Source organism: Cricetulus griseus (assembly GCF_003668045.3).
Source record: "Cricetulus griseus strain 17A/GY chromosome 1 unlocalized genomic scaffold, alternate assembly CriGri-PICRH-1.0 chr1_1, whole genome shotgun sequence".
Classification (NCBI taxonomy): Eukaryota; Metazoa; Chordata; class Mammalia; order Rodentia; family Cricetidae; genus Cricetulus; species Cricetulus griseus.
Genome location: NW_023276807.1, coordinates 72,506,877 through 72,523,294, shown reverse-complemented (window position 1 = coordinate 72,523,294; position 16,418 = coordinate 72,506,877).

Below are 16,418 nucleotides of genomic sequence, written 5' to 3'. Positions count from 1 at the left end.
CATGATTAGGCAAACACACCAACCTAGAGGTATATACACCACACACAGGCAACATGGCACACATTAGATTAAAAACAAAGAATGAGTGACCAGCTATATAAATCAATAAATGTATAACAATTGAGAAAGACACTCCTGTTGGCTTCTGGAGACTATGTATACACTATGCACTTGCATTTTTTTGGAGTGACCCTAAACACAAATCACAGACAACCAAACGGAAGACTCTGCATTAGTCTCTCCTTTTCCTTAAAAGGTGTGTTCTGTGCTTCTCACTCACTCAAACATATGAGTAAAGTACATGTGAATCCAAATGTCCGTAAAAGATGAGTGTTGTTTGGTTGTTTGTTTTACACAAAGCAAAGCTTCCCAGACCTAACATTGTGTACAGAATGGAGGCTAAATATGGCATCCTCAGGTTTTGAACTGAAGAAAACTGGAGAGAGAAGCTCTTTGCACTAAGGCCTTTGTCAGATGGAGAAGATGGGAGGCAGAGTACGGAGCAACACAGCCACTTGGGCTGATAGGGAAAAGTTCTGTTTTTGCACTAAAGTGTGATCCTACTCAGCTGGTCCCTTAGTTCATGAGTGCCATGTGGACAGCACTATCCACTTTTTGCAACAGGGCTTGCTAACTCTTCTTGTCTTGGTTCCCCCACACACACAGACCCCATTCTTCTCTCCAGGAGATGTGTGTCCTGTGTGGGCCTCACTCTGCCCCTTTAAAAGTGTATCAGTGTAATCCTAAATAAATTATCTTCTACCTACTCATAAAAGCTTACAGTAAAGAAAAACCCTGACACAACAAGATTCAGAGGAGCAAACCCACCAGAAGAACACAGCAAAGCTTGATCCTTACTGATCCAATTAATATCTCTAACTCTACAATATAGCATACAAATGCCAAGCTCCTAGCCATTGGTGAAGGAAATTCCTTTGAGTAAGACTTTCTCATAACAGAATGAATTTCAAAGTGTTATATTTTAAAATTCAGTTATTTATGGTATTTTGTATAATCTACTTAAATAATGGTTATGGAAGAGATGTATTTAGTTTGTAACCAGAGAATTTGGTTAGTGATGAAAGTATCTTGAAGAATGTTGCCACTGTTAATACTGTCAGATTGGAAGTTTATTTAATTCTTTATACACAATTAAAATCTAGGATATTATTGGATAGATAACATGGTAATTGCATATTGATGTTACAAGAACAAATAAAAGCTAAATAGATCAAGAATAGAATGTCTGTTAAATTCTTGTCTGACTAATAGATGGCTCTGTGGAATGGAGTATGAAGTAAGAGAATAAATAATGCATGTGTCTGCATCTTTTATTAGTTTGAATATGGATTCTGGGGATGACTTCAGATAAATGCTTATATCAGATGTTGTTATAATCTCAGGCCTAAATATAAGTATATCTGAGGTTAAAATGTGGACTTGGCCATTTGAACTTGAAAAGTAAAACCATAATGGTTTCATAGAAACTACACTTTCAGATAGTTGAATCCTCCCACCCAGACAATTTCTTGCTATAGGATGCTCTCAACACTCATGAGCTACTAAGACTTCATTTTGTTTTCCATGACTGTAGGGTATTGTGTGTGTGTGTGTGTGTGTGTGTGTGTGTGTGTGTGTGTGTGTGTGTGTGTCTGTGTGTGTGTTTGTGTGTGTGTCTGTGTGTGTATGAGAGAGAGAGAGATGGGGGAATAAGCTACAGAAGCAATCTGAGCAATGTTCATGCCTTATGGTGTTCTAAACCTAACCCCAATCTCTAGACTCTTTTAAGTTAAAAAATATTTTGAGACAGACTCTCAGTAAATTTCTGAAGTTGGCATTCAAATAACTCTGTAGCTTAGGCAGGCACTGAATCTGTAGCCCTCATACCGTGGCTTCCAAAACATCTGAATTTACAGATCTTCAATATAAGGCATGAATTCTGGGATTTTTTATTAAAGTATCTTTAGTAACATTGAAGCAAAACATAATTTCTAAAAGAAATTATACATATTGCCATTGAACATAATGTAAAGGCATAATTGTATAACACACATATAAATCACATCCTATAACAGAATTGTATTCATTGGTTCTTCACAATGGGATACCTAACTCAAAGCAGACAATCTTAGAAAAGTATGACTAAAGTACATCTCTATTTCAATGATAGTAAATGACCCTGGACATAATACTTAAAATAATTAGGCAAAAAAATCACCAAGATATATAATTCCTTTAGGACTCACGAAATAAGTGTCTTTAAAAAGATAGTATATAATGAGGTTATCAAATACACATATCCCAAATGTTTTATATACTTCTCTACTCTTTAGTGCCACAACCAGATGTAAGCCCATTTTAAAATGTCAAGCTATATGTACACAGATTTGCAGGGGCTTGAGAGTGCATTTGTAAACAGCAGCATTGGCTTTCCCTTGCAAGTAACGGGCGCTCCAGAAATCCGGAACTCTTTTCAGAAGGTGAAGTTTACTTGCATTATCATGTCAGTGTGCACTTAATCACTCTCATTTTTGCAATTTAAGAAAAAGGAATTAATTCGAAAATGACAGGCCAGGCATTGGTGGTTCACGCCTTTAATCCCGGCACTCAGGAGGCAGAGGTAGGTGGATCGCTGTGAGTTCAAGGCCAGCCTGGTCTCCAGAGCAAGTACCAGGATAGGCTCCAAAGCTACACAGAGAAACCCTGTCTCAGGGAAAAAAGAAAGAAAAGAAAAAGAAAATGACAGAGACAAGGGTCCTGAAAAACCTCACATTTTTATCAATTTCAATGTCCTTTCCCCTAGTTTCCAGACTCTTTCATAAACAGGTATTTCTTCCACAGTGATGACTAGCTGTTTATAGCTTTTGAGACACTTGGGAAGCATGATAGCTTTCTGAGTCCTCTATAGGCTAGCTCTCATGTCTAGTTAACATTGACTCCACTGGGCTTCAAGCTTGCTAACAGTATCCCTGTCACATAGCTTTAGATGTATTTCATGGTTAAGATCAGATAAATAAATTCAGTGGTTACCCACTGTCACAAAAAGACAAACATGGTATATGTACTCATTCATGTATAAATTTTAGATGTATAGCAAAGGATTACAAGCCTACAATCTTCTTCACAAAGAAACTAGGAAACAAGAAAGACTCTAAGGGGAAAATGCATGGATCCCAGAGAATGGGAAGGGACAGGAACTCCTGAGCTAATTGGGAGCATGAGGGTAGGGGAAAGGGAGCTGCCAGAATAAGAGGAGAAGAGGAGGGGAGAGGAGGAAATGGAGGAGCAGAAATGTTGAGTTGGGGGAAGAATAGAGGAGAGTAGGATGAGAGATACCATATCAGAGGGAGCCATTATAGGTCCGAGGAGAGATCTGGCACTAGGGAGATTTCCAGATATCTACAAGGATGACACAAACTGACAATCTAGGCAATGATGGAGAGGATAACCTAAATGCCCTTCCCCTATAATGAGACTGATAACTACTTTTTATGCCATCCTAGAGCCATCATCCAGTGGCTGATGGAAGCAGAGGCAAACATCCACATATATACACTGAACTGAACTCTGGAACCTAGATGCATAGAGGGAGGAATGAAGATTAAAGGGGTTGGTACCAGGCTGGTGAAACCCACAGAAACAGCTAGCCTGAACAAGGCGGAACACATGGACCCCAGACTGCTGTCTGGGAGGCCAGTACAAGACTGATCCAGCCCCCTGAACATGGATGTCAATTAGAAGGCCTCCACACTCTAGGGGCCCCCTGGTAGTGGATTAGTATTTTTCCCTGGTGTAAGAAGGGGCTTTGAGAGCCCATCCCACATGAAGGGATGCTCTCTTGGCCTGGACACATGGGGGAGGGCCTAGGCCTGGTCCAGGATCATTTGGTGGACTTCAGGGAGCCACCGTCAAGGGCCCTACCCTACCTGTGGAGTGTAGGGTGGATGGGGTGGGGAGCAGGAAGAATGTTGGGGAAGGGTTGGGGGAGGGAAGGGAGAGGAAGAAGGGATTGACATGTGAAGCAAGCTTGTTCCTAATTTGGACTAATAAATTTTTTTTCAAACTTTAAAAAAAAAATCAGTGGTTACCATAACCACTACCACCACCACCACCACCACCACCACCACCACCACCACCACCACCACCACCACCACTACCACCACCATCACCACCACACTCAGCAAACCAGAGACTGGAAGTGAGATTCTACCTTCCACCCTCATCTACTGTGATACACTACCGTGGCATCTCAGTCAAGTGAATTACATCCCATAATCAACATGAAAACCACCACAAACAACAAAAAACAAACCCACTGAAATCATGTTTGTCAAAATCTTTAATAATATATGAAACTAAATAGGAACTCAGGTCTTTTTTTTTTTTCTCTTCTCTCCCTCCATTTCCTTTCTTTTTACTCTCTTGTTTTTAATTCTCTAAAGCTGAAAGAGGAAAATAGTGGGGAGTTACTTGGCTGCTTGTAACTTCATTTCATCAATGCAGATGTGGACAAATAAACAGGCTGAATTATCCAGATTAAATTTTGATGGATGAAATTAAATTAGGTAAAGCGTCAGCCCACTACTTCACAAACACAGCCTTAGGTGTGGCTGAAGTTAAGACTAACTGGGAAGTCATCACACAGAAGGCAGATTGGAGTGAAGACACAGCCAGTTCTGGGGACAAAGCAAAACCATCCTGGTTTGCTGGTATCAATGCACCTTTATGCTTACTTTGACCTCCCTATGACTTTAAATTAAGGGTTAAAAAATATGAAGTTTGCTTTGCAGAGGAGGAAGCAAGATAAAAATTGCCCCCAAAATGAAAAAGATGAGACAAGTGAAAATTATTTTTAAGCAGAAGCCAGAAGCACAGTTAATCCATAAAATTTGTGTATGAAGTCATTTCCTTCTCTAGAAAGGAGCTTCAAGTCCAACATGTAAACATCTAAGCCCCGGAGAAGACCCAGGAAGCACAATAAACAAACTCCAGAGTCCATAAAAAGCTGAGTAGCTGACAGGAATGAAAGAGGCTTGCTGTAAATGCTAAAGAAAATAATTTTCAGAGCTAAGTCCATAAGGTGACATACGACTATCGTCCCTGAGAATGCCTTCTTTGGATTTCTTAAAATATGATTCAAGATCTAGTAAGGACATCACTCTAAAGTGCAAGAACAGGGGTTATTTCTCCTGTGTTTTCTGTTTTTGTTTTGTTTTTAAAGCAAGAGAAAGCTCACTGAATGCTGTTTAGGTACGCAGTCTCTGATGGCCTTAGTTCAACCAAGAATATTTTAAGGGTAGGCAGAAGGATAGATCACATACTTTTCAAATGAATCTTCAAAACTACCATTTTACTAAGCCAGACCATAAAGGGTGGTTGGATCATAGTAGACATGAAATTTCCTCCCCCCACAAGCCTGGATTAGGGAGTTTCTGGCACTATTAGTGACTAAGCATCAGGGAATTAGTAATTCTCTTAGATCATGTTATTTTTGCAATTTTCTCGGATAAGTTCTAGAAAGAAAAAAAAAACAGCAAAATTTTTATGTGATCTCAAACATTTTTAAAATGAATGAAGAATAACTCATGAAAATATTAGACATTTATTTCTCTGAATATAGTATTGCTCTAAGCCTCCTAAAGGACAGATATTAATTTTCCTTTTTAATATAAAGCATTAAATCAAGTAGTTCTTTTACATATATGTTTGCCAATCATAATTTATGATTCCAATACAGTCTGTTCTAGTGACTATTAGAAAATACATATAGATTGGCACTGTATAATGATAAATGGATGTATTCAATGCTTTAAATGTAATGGCATTGTTGCTCATCTTCTATCATTATCAAACTGCAAGATAAAATGTAGAACTATGCATTTTCTTTATTCTGAGAGCCTGAGGTGGCCACCATTCTATAGTTTGTTCTCACTTAGATTTACCTATGCCTTCTTCATCATCTTCACTTTCTCTCTTCTTATCTTTGCTTAGATTAAAAGTCAAGACTAGACATCTGATGCTCTTCGAGGTAGGACTAATAGAAAGTGACACCCTAAGGTGTTGCTTATGTTTCTTATATATACACCTCTCGAGGCTTTTGACGGTATGTTTTCCATTCTGTTGTGACCACCGAAGACACAGCACAGCTAAATTCCATTTAAAGAATTTGACAGTATCAATTGATTAACTCCACATTGGCTTTTAAATAAATTCTAAACTCATTCTTCCTCTTGTCATCAGACTTCTAAATGCCTCCTTCTCACTTCAACACCTACAGCACTGGTTTGAGTTGCCTAACTTACGCTGTCACTGCATCACCAAAATATATCTAGGGAGGAAACCTCCCATGAACTTTCGAATGCTGTGGACCCTTTTCTGCCCTTCCATTTAGATGCTCTGCTTCCATTTTATTTTATCACTACAACCTCCCTGCTACTCATTTCTCTTAGCTGGTACGTCAAGATACTCATTTCCCACAATTTCATCTACAGCCCACAGTTTTGCTAGGGCTGCTACAAAGGGGCAGGTGGAGACATGACGAGTGACAGATGACTCAATGCCACTGTTTTTGATGCTCATCAAGAGCTTGGTGCAAGAGCCACCTACAAACAGTGGGGACTGAGGACTAGCAGAGTGGCATGGTTGAAAAGATCAGGGCTGGCAACAGTGGAGAGAAATGATCCTCACAGAGAAGATGCCTACAAGCAAGAAGCTGCTAAAGAACAGTCGCTGACTTGTGGTCATTGACAGAGGCTGACACCCAACCCAGAGTGATCCAATGAGGCAGTGAGGAGAGAGCCCTTTGGCCAAACCCTGACATCACTATCGTCCATGTCTTCATTTTCTTTCAATGTCTACAGGGGATGGTACCTATCTACCAAAACCCAAAATATGCACGCATGAGCCCCCCCTGCCCTGTGTGTGTGTGTGTGTGTGTGTGTGTGTGTGTGTGTGTGTGTGTGTGTATGTATGTGTTCATGTGTATGCATCATATTATACAAGGGCTTCAGGTTGGCTTTGGGTATATGCTGCTTCTGCCTCAGTTTCCACAATAGCTGGGCCTGTAGGTCTGCACCCCAGAACTGGTTCTATGCAGCTATTAAAAATACCTGCATATTTTGCATGTCTTCTCTCACAATCTAGTCAGTTTTTTTTTTTTTTTTTTGTGTGTGTGTGTGTGTGTGTGTGTGTGTAAATTATCTAGTCAACCTTTTGTCTCTGGGCTTTTCCTGTTCTCTTGCTTCTGTAAATCTTACTCTTACTCCTTGGTCTGCTGGGTAGCTGAGTGACTGGGTGTCTGGTCCCTATCATCCTCCTCTCCATGTTCTCCTGTTCTTTTTCTAGCCCTTGTTTCTCCTTCTATTTTTACTTTCTATCTGCCACCGCACCTATCCTTGTTCCTGCCTCACTATTGGCTGTTCAGCTCTTTATTAGACCCTCAGGTGTTTTAGATAAGCAAAGAATCATGGCTTGTCAGAGTGTGAAGGCTTCAGAGGCTCAGATTCTATCTACAAATAAAGATAAGGGATTGTTCTAACTTGTGTGTTTCCAACCTCAGCATGTCGCTTATAGTTCTTGTATTGTTTGAATTATGCCACAAAAAATGAAATGTCTGTACAGACAAAACATGTGACAAAGTCTTTTAAAGGAACAGCTGATTGGCTGAGCTTTAGAATACATTTTAAGGTAATTGTCAAAGCACTATGTATATTCAGTCCTATCATTTATTTGGCAAAATGTCCACCTTTAGATTTTGCTCTTCCCATTTAATACAGACAGTGAAGCTATAGTGAATAGTTTAGAGGTTTCCTTACTCATCTTTTGCATTGTGTTATCATCTTTGAATACAAACACTTCAACCAGCAATATGATCTTAGCTTCATAACAAAGATATTCTAAAAGTGTAGCCACATACAAAGCAAACACATGTGCGTACACACACACACACACACACACACACACACACACAAGCACAATCACATGGATACATGCATTCATACACATACACATATACACATACTACAGCTAAGTCCATATCTTCAACTCTCAAAAAATATGACTTTTTCCTACATATTTTCATCTGAATGCCATCTTCACTCAATAAAAGCCACATTTCTGAGGCATTTAGTGTGAGTTGCTATTTATGCCAGTCAATAATTCACATCATCTGCAAAAAACATGTTTATATCCTTTCCACACCCTTCAGAGATGAAAGGAAGGAGTCTGTGTGCTAAAATGGCCTCATGTGCCCAAATCATGCAAATTTCCTCAACCATTTCCTAGATTTGCAGATGTGGAAATTGCTTCTGGGACTTTTTTTTTCTTGTGAGTAGGTATACAACGGTATGAATCTCAAATCAGCTTTTGTCCTATCCCATAGTTCTGAAATATCACTCTGCCAATGATGAGAAAGATTTATTACTGAGGCATTGTGCAATCCTGAATGGGGTATAATCTTCTATTTTAATCTTTTCTGAGGCAACTGGATAAAAAATTACAAATGCAAAAGATGTAGGTCCCTATATGTGTGTGCAAAGACTTACATAAAATAGGCATGTATGATATTACAACCTAATAGGAATGAGCACTCCTGCAACACTAGATAGACATGGAAACCTTCAGCATTGAACACTAGGCAGAAAATAACTGACAAAGTCTGGACAATGTTCTGCAGTGACACATAGAAGACTTTCAATGAAGTGTTTTAGTATCCAAAAACACTGGGATCACTTTTATTCTCAGCTACTGGCTGACAGATAGAGAGTAAGTTGTTTGATTTTTTTTTAAGCCTGTGTATTTGCACTTATTTTTTTAATTATCTACTTTTTAAATTAATAATTTACAATCAATTTACATATCAATCCACTGTTCCCTCTCCCTTCAATCCTCCCATGCCCTCTACCAACCCCTCAAACCTACCCCCCACCCACTCCCCAAGGACAGTGAGGCCTTCCATGGGGATCAGAAAAAAGTCTGTCACATCTCTCAAGGTAGGGCCTAGGTCACCCTCCATGTATCTGGGATGAAATAGCATCACTTCATAGGGAATAGGCTCCCAAAGTCCATTTGTACATTTGGGATAAATACTGGCTCCACTATTAGAGGTCCCATAGACTGCCAGGCCTCTTAACTGGCTCCCACATTCAGAGGGTTTGGTTTGGTCCAATGCTGGTTCCCCAGCTTTATGACTGGGGTCCATGTTCTCTAGCTAGGTCAGGTTAGCTGTTTCTGTAGGTTTCTTCAGCGCAGTCTTTATTCCTTTGCTCATCCCTCCTTCCTCTCTACAACTGGATTCCAGGAGTATGGCTCTGTGCTTAGCTGTGTTTGCCTGCTTTTTATGCAGTATTCAAATAACCATGTAACTCATTTGAGGGGAAAAAACATGTTTCCAAGACAAGAGAAAATCATGTAAGCCTATGGAAAAAAAATATCATCCCAAATGACATTCACAGATCTTAGAAGTAAACTGTTTCTTTTCCAACAGAAAATTTATGGTGACCTTTCAAATCATGAATAGTTTCTTTAAAGGATATAGTTAATGATAAAGTATTTGGGGTTTAAAACTAACCCAATGGAGAATAATATCAGCATTGTGTTTGAACAGACATTGATCATTTTCAATGGATGATTTCAGTTGAGTCTGATAGATAAGGACTTGCAGGTAGCCTTGTCTGAATGTCTTACCTCTCTGAGCTGGGGTATTCAGATTTGCTTCTGAAGTAATCCCTTTCTTGTGTCTTAGTTGCTATTCTGTGAAGACACACCATGACAAAGGCACCTTATAAGAGCAAAGTTTTTTGGGACGTTGGTGGCGCACGCCATTAATCCCAGCACTCGGGAGACAGAGGCAGGCAGATCTCTGTGAGTTCAAGCCCAGCCTGGACTCCAGAGCGAGTGCCAGGATAGGCTCCAAAGCTCCACAGAGAAACCCTGTCTCAAAAAAACAAAAACAAAAAGAAAAGAGCAAAGATTTTAACAAGGGGCTTGCTTACAGTTTCAGAAAACTGTTCTATGATTATCATGGTAGGAAGTGTGGCAGCAGGCAAGCAGGCATGAGTTTGGAGTGGTCACTGAGTGCTTATTTATATCCTAAGCCACACACAGAAGGCTCACATAGCCTGGACCTGCTGTGGGTTTGGAAACTTCAAAACACATCCCCAGTGAGACACTTTCTCCAATGAACAGCAGCTCCTGATCCTTCCTAAATGATTCCACCAACTGGGAAGCAAACGTTTAAATATATTAGCCATGTCTTGTAATCAGTAAGCTGGAATAATGAGTGGATGGAGGGTACTGATAATGTATACAACTTTTACTAAATGTCTTCACTGTCCTGGGTAATCATCTAGGAAATCTTATAGGCCTCTCTAAAGGGGGCAGAATATCAGGAGTGGGGATATATAGGGAGGATAGTAGAGAGAGGGCAGCAAGGGGAGGGCACAAGTAATCGGAAGGGGTGGATCCTTTACATACCCCAGAGGGCAAGCCCTCATCCAATGCCATTCTGAAGCTGCTCTGGGCAGCACTCTGCCTTAGCCAGAAAGTGAACTACAGTAACTATGATATGGTGTTTGGAATGTAATTTTCCATCTCTGTCCTATTTGTTAAAATATCATAAAATGTCAGTGATGAACTAAAAAGCTTAAAAACTACTGAAGGGTTTTTTTTTCTACTTTTAAATAGGACATGTACCAACCTCACTTCTATCTATCCACTGTTCCTCCCAGGGACTAAACAAAATTTCAATAAGGTTTTAAACTGAACTCCATCATCTTTCCAGGTGATACCACCCATGTTGTTGAGTATTATCAATATTAACCTACTAACACTCTTTTAGCTCTAAGGTTGAGGACAGCAGTTACTGAGGAAAGGATAATCTTTTTGTGCACTGTGAAGCTGTGTCTCTGCTAAGGCACCTTCTGTTTGGTTTAGTAAAGAGCTGAATTTACAATAGCTAGGCAGGAGAGGATAGGCCAGACTTTCAGGCAGAGATAAGAAGTCTGGAAAAATCTGAAAGGTGGATTCACCAGCCAGACATGGAGGAAGTGGGATGCACAGTCTTGGGTAGAGTTAACAAGCCATGTGGCAGAACGTAGATTAATATAAACAGGTTAATTTAACTATTTTAAATTTAAATTAGAAACAATCTTATTTTATATATCCAGTCCCAATTTTCTCTCCCTTCCATCCTCTCATGTCCCCCACAAAACTCCATCCCATCCTTCTTCTGCTCCCTCAGAAGGGTGAGGACTACCATAGGAGATCATCAAAGTCTGTCATATCACATGCAGCAGGGCCTAGGCCATCCCCCATGTGTCTAGGCTGAGAGAGTATCCCTCTATGGGGAATGGGCTCCCAAAGTCCATTTGTACACTAGGGACAAATGCTGTTGCCCAGACCTCCTAACTGACACCCATGTTCAGGGGGCCAGGTTCTGTCCTAAGCTGGTTTTCAAACTGACAGTCTGGTGTCCATGAGATTGCCCCATTTAACTTTTAAGAGCTAGTTGGGAACAAGCCTAAGCTGAGGCCAAGCTTTCACACTTAATAAGAAATCTTATTGTCATTATTTGGGAGTTGGAGGTCCAAAGAAAGTCCAGCTTTATAACAAAAGATAAAAGAAAAATATTAGAATATGGAGTAGCCTTTTAACCACACTATTCTTGTCCTAAATATTGCTCTTGAACTTGTCTTCTTAAACTAAATGTTCTTTGGCAAAGACATCAATTACATCATTCGCTGATCCATCTTTTTTTCTCTGCATCCTCAAAGATTTTGAGATTGAAATGCAGATGTTGAAGCCCATCCCATATTCCTCTTCAAAAGTCAATCCCTACCTGCTGCCCCATCTTCAATGGTGGCCTCTTGGATTTCTGTGCCTTAATTCACACCAATTGCCTTCAGAGTGTTGCAGATCATCTGGGTTCTTTTTCTCACACACCCTCACCCTGGCTTCTGTGGAAGCTGCTACAGCTGCATGAGAGTCCATCTTCTACATAGTCCACATTCCTCAGCCTCAGCAACCATAAAGTCCCCAGTTCAGCTTACCTGCTTTAATTTTTTCTTATCACATTTATTTAGTCTTTCTACTCACTCCCCAGTTATGGGAATCTTTACATTTTTCTCCATGTGTGTCAGTTTACTCACTTAATGAACCTGTGACTTTATTTTAAATGTCTACTGTCCCATACTATTGAGCTACTTGTCCAAGCAATCATCCTTTTAGGTGATCAATTGTCACTATGAACTCTACATGTGATACGATAAATCTTCCCACCAAAGCCCCCCGAACCCCACCGCCACGTGGGTGCTCTACGCCAGTCGCCCGCCTTAGTTAGGGCCCAAATTAATACACAGAGAGACTTGTATTAGGTACAATGCTGCTTGGCCAATGACTAGGATTCTCATCTTCCAGCTCAGTCTTAATTATCATAAATCTATGTATTTTTTAAGACTTATCTTATAGAGGATGCCTTTCGCTGGCACCCTCTCTTGCCTGTGGCTCACATGGTGCCTCTGGAAGAAGAGCTGAGGGGAAAGGGGACCAATTCCTGTTTCTCCTTGCTAAATATGAGTCTCCTTACTATGTCACTTCCGGCTTGGATCACGACTTCTCTACTACATTACCCAGAATCCTCTTTGCCAAACAAGTACTCTATTCAATAATCAATAAGATGAACATACAAAGAAGTACATTCCCCATCATACGTGTTCAAATCAGAACTCATCTTTCTCCAAGTCATGGATTCCCTTTAAAGCTATCACTTTCTTCCCAGCATCTCTTGTCACTGATTTTGCTATACACTTTGGTGTCATCACATTTTAGCTGCTTGTTTTCATCAACTCGATCTCAAACTTCTTATGTTTGCTATTAAAAAAATTAAATTAAGCTATTTTCTCTATTCTTATGCAACTAGCCATTCTTGTATGAATTCATACCCACAGTGTTCAAACAACTTTTGAAGCCCCCTCTTTATCCACCCCTTGTCAGTGCTTTCTGCAGCTCAGTGTCTCTCATGCACATCCTTGTTTCCCTGACTCAGTTTGCCTCCACTAATGTAGTTTCAGTTATGTAGTGTGTGTAAGTTGTCACATCTGAAACAAACTAAATGGTATCTTTATTATTGGTATGTCTTTATGTGAATGCTGCTTGCAGGGAAATAAATGAACCCAACTTTCTTTGGCTATGGAATAATTTTCTATTCTTCTATATAATAGTGATTTATTACAAGAGCCTTAATTTGAGTCCTAAAAACTCAAAGCTTGCATTTTTAGAAGCCTCTTCATTGCTTCCTGTGAGGAAGAGAATCAGCCCTTCATCTGTGTTTAATCATTTTGTATTCACAATCTCTGCAACCCTTTCATGCAACAGATAGAAAATCCAGAGCATTTCTGAGGCCTTACTGGGTTTGTGTGCAATCCAGGGGATGCCTGTGTGCTGTAATGTTTTTAGCTTTTTCTCTTCACATGGGACACTTGGAACTTCACCATAATTATGATTCAGCCACTCTTCATCTTCCCAGGCTTAACCCTGCAACTGCTGACTCCAGCCCATTAGTTTAGACTCTATCCTGTTTCCTCTGCCCCAATTTTCTTTCTGAAAGGATCTTTCTCCTCTTCTAAAACCTCTGTTAAATGCTTCCCTGTTATTCATCAGTACAAAAGCTAAAGGAAGGGCCTCCCTGAGGTTCACTAGATAACTACCTTAGTCTGCAACTCAGGGCAGACAGTTATCCAACAAATACCATATGATACTGACATAAACCTCATGATAATAACATTAAAGAAGGTTATATGTGATATAGTCAAAAATATCTCTGGGTCTGAAAAATAAAATATCTAAAGTTAAGGAGCACTAACCAAAACATACGTCAAAAGGCAGACAAGCAAATGTGCTATGCAGTCTACTTCCATGCCCCTGCCAAACTCCTTCTCCATGCTCTCCAGTTCCTATCATTTCTCAGCAGAATCCTACTCAGGCAAAACAAGCAGAACATAAACTAAGAAGCCAGTTCTCCTCAAGTGTTCGGCATTTGCTGTTGAAATCCTAAGTATACTTGTAACCAAAATGTATGCTGTTTGATTAAATGCAGGCTGAGTATAAGTGTCATGAAGAGTTAGTTTATAGGCCAAAACATCAAAATTGGGAATGAGACATAGTTTAGACTTGTCCATGTTGTGTTAGTATGAATGACAACCCATTGGAATATTTTTTGCCTAGATTTATATTAGTGTTTCTCCATGGCCTCCAAAAAACAGTGCATCTCTACTCAGATTTAAATGGGGATCATCTGTATAATGAACTAGTTGCTTGTATTTCCCAAATTACTCTCAGCAGACATGTAATGGGTGATTTGTGAATGGAAAGAGAAAGGACATTTGTAGATAAATGTACTTTTGCAACATTTGAAGTATTGATTGCTTCATTTTCTTAAAAGGAAGAAAAAGAAATCTGACAGCCACATGGTTACAACTCTCACTAAGTTCACAATAGTCAAAACTATGATGTCTCACATGATACTATGGCAAAGTATTTCCACCTATGTCATCAATAGGAGCTTGAAGTCATATATTCACATGTCTAATTGGATATCCCAGAAATCCACTGCAGCCATTAGCTACTCCTTCAGTCCCCATGATGCAAACATGTCTGAGACTTTTTCTACTTTGAGTGATAAAAGCTTCTGTCTAGGAAATGACTCAAGTCACAAACTAGACATGTGTTGTTATTTCTTCTTTGTTTTTCCAAGTAGAAATAATCATGAAAATCACACCAGTGTTTGTCTCCACAGGCACTTGTTGTCTATGAATTTTCCTACAGGCCCTCCTTTAATCTGGGTCAAACTATTTCTAAACATAGGAACTAAATGCATCTGTGCCTCCTTTTTAGTTAATTCTAACCATTAGCCATATGCCATTCAAAGTCATATTTTACAAATTATTATTTGGAAGGACAAAACACCTTGTTATCTATCTTGGAAATAGACTTGACATTTAAAAATATACCTTATCAATAAAACAAATGTCCCTTATCTCTAAAACTGTGTCTTCTTAACACAGTCCCTTTCTGTCCCCTTCATCCCATGCATCTTGGATTTATGAATTCTGCATGTGTCATTTCATTCCTGGACCTTCTCAGATGCTGTTTCTGGTTGAACCCTGTGTGCTTGAGTAGACTGCTTCATTTCCAGTGACGACATATGGAAGGATCTTGTTGATTCTCAACATTAAGATCCATGTGCTGTCTTACTGCGGCACTGGCCCCTGGGCAATTCTTACTGTGCTTTGAAAACCAATTCTGTGGCTGTGGTTTCTGTATGTGACTAAGAAAATGTTTGGAAAGAGCAGAAAAGTAATCAGTGCTATATGGTGTCTTCATTTTGTAGAAACCTATTGTTTAACTGGAATCTTCCATTGCTGTTTGTTTTCTTGCTTCCTCGCTTCACCCTCCTTCTTTCACCCCTCACTGTTTTCCTCTCTGTTTTCCCTCTCTCCTTAACAATATGATATGGCTTCTCATTACATCAGTTTTTCACATATCTATTCAATCGGGTGAAAGGGGAAAATTAATAAAAGTCTAAAGCCCAGACTGCAAAGCCCAAAAAGAAAACTCTGAGTTCCCAAAAAAGCAGCTCAGCAGACAAGGTTAAACAAAGGACCACAGGACTCAAGCCCTTAGACCAGATATCACACCCTAGAATGGTGTCCACATTCCTCTGGTCTAAAGAGGATCAGATAGTTATCAATTGCAGAAGTTTCCAGGACAGGAGACAATTAACAAACTCATTTCCTCTGCAGCATCCAACTTAATTGTACCTTGCCTGAAGCATACAATCTTTGTTCTGCCCTGTGTAACCACGGAAGTTTTGTAATCTTGGGGCTTCCAGCCCTACAATTTTCCTGTATAAAAACACCCCTCATTCAAAAGTGGGTACTCCATTTGTTCCCAAACGAATGAGGTCCTTGCTGCATCTCATATCCTCGAGTCAATAAAGAAACCTTTGCCCTTACATTCAGTGAGTTATCTCCTTGTTGGCGGGTTCTTTTGGGGTTCCGAAATCTGGGCACAACACGGGTACTTAGGAATTTTTATAGACTTAGATTTCCTACAAGGACATCTGAAGATGTTCATCTTTTATTCCAGCAAATTCTATTATCTTAAATTTGTTTTAATTTTTATTCAAACACTAATTATATTAGGATTTTATTATTATTATTATTATTATTATTATTATTATTAAACTTACTAGTTTCTTAAATTGTTTCAACTTACTTTCCTATGTTCCTATTTTTCTAGGTTTGGTCTTTCAGTCTAGAATAGATCATGCAAGGGTCAAAGAAAATGCTGTTGGATGTTCAATTTTCAGGTTTTTTTTTCCAATATAAAACAGCCATCCTTAGATCCAGTGAGGATAAACT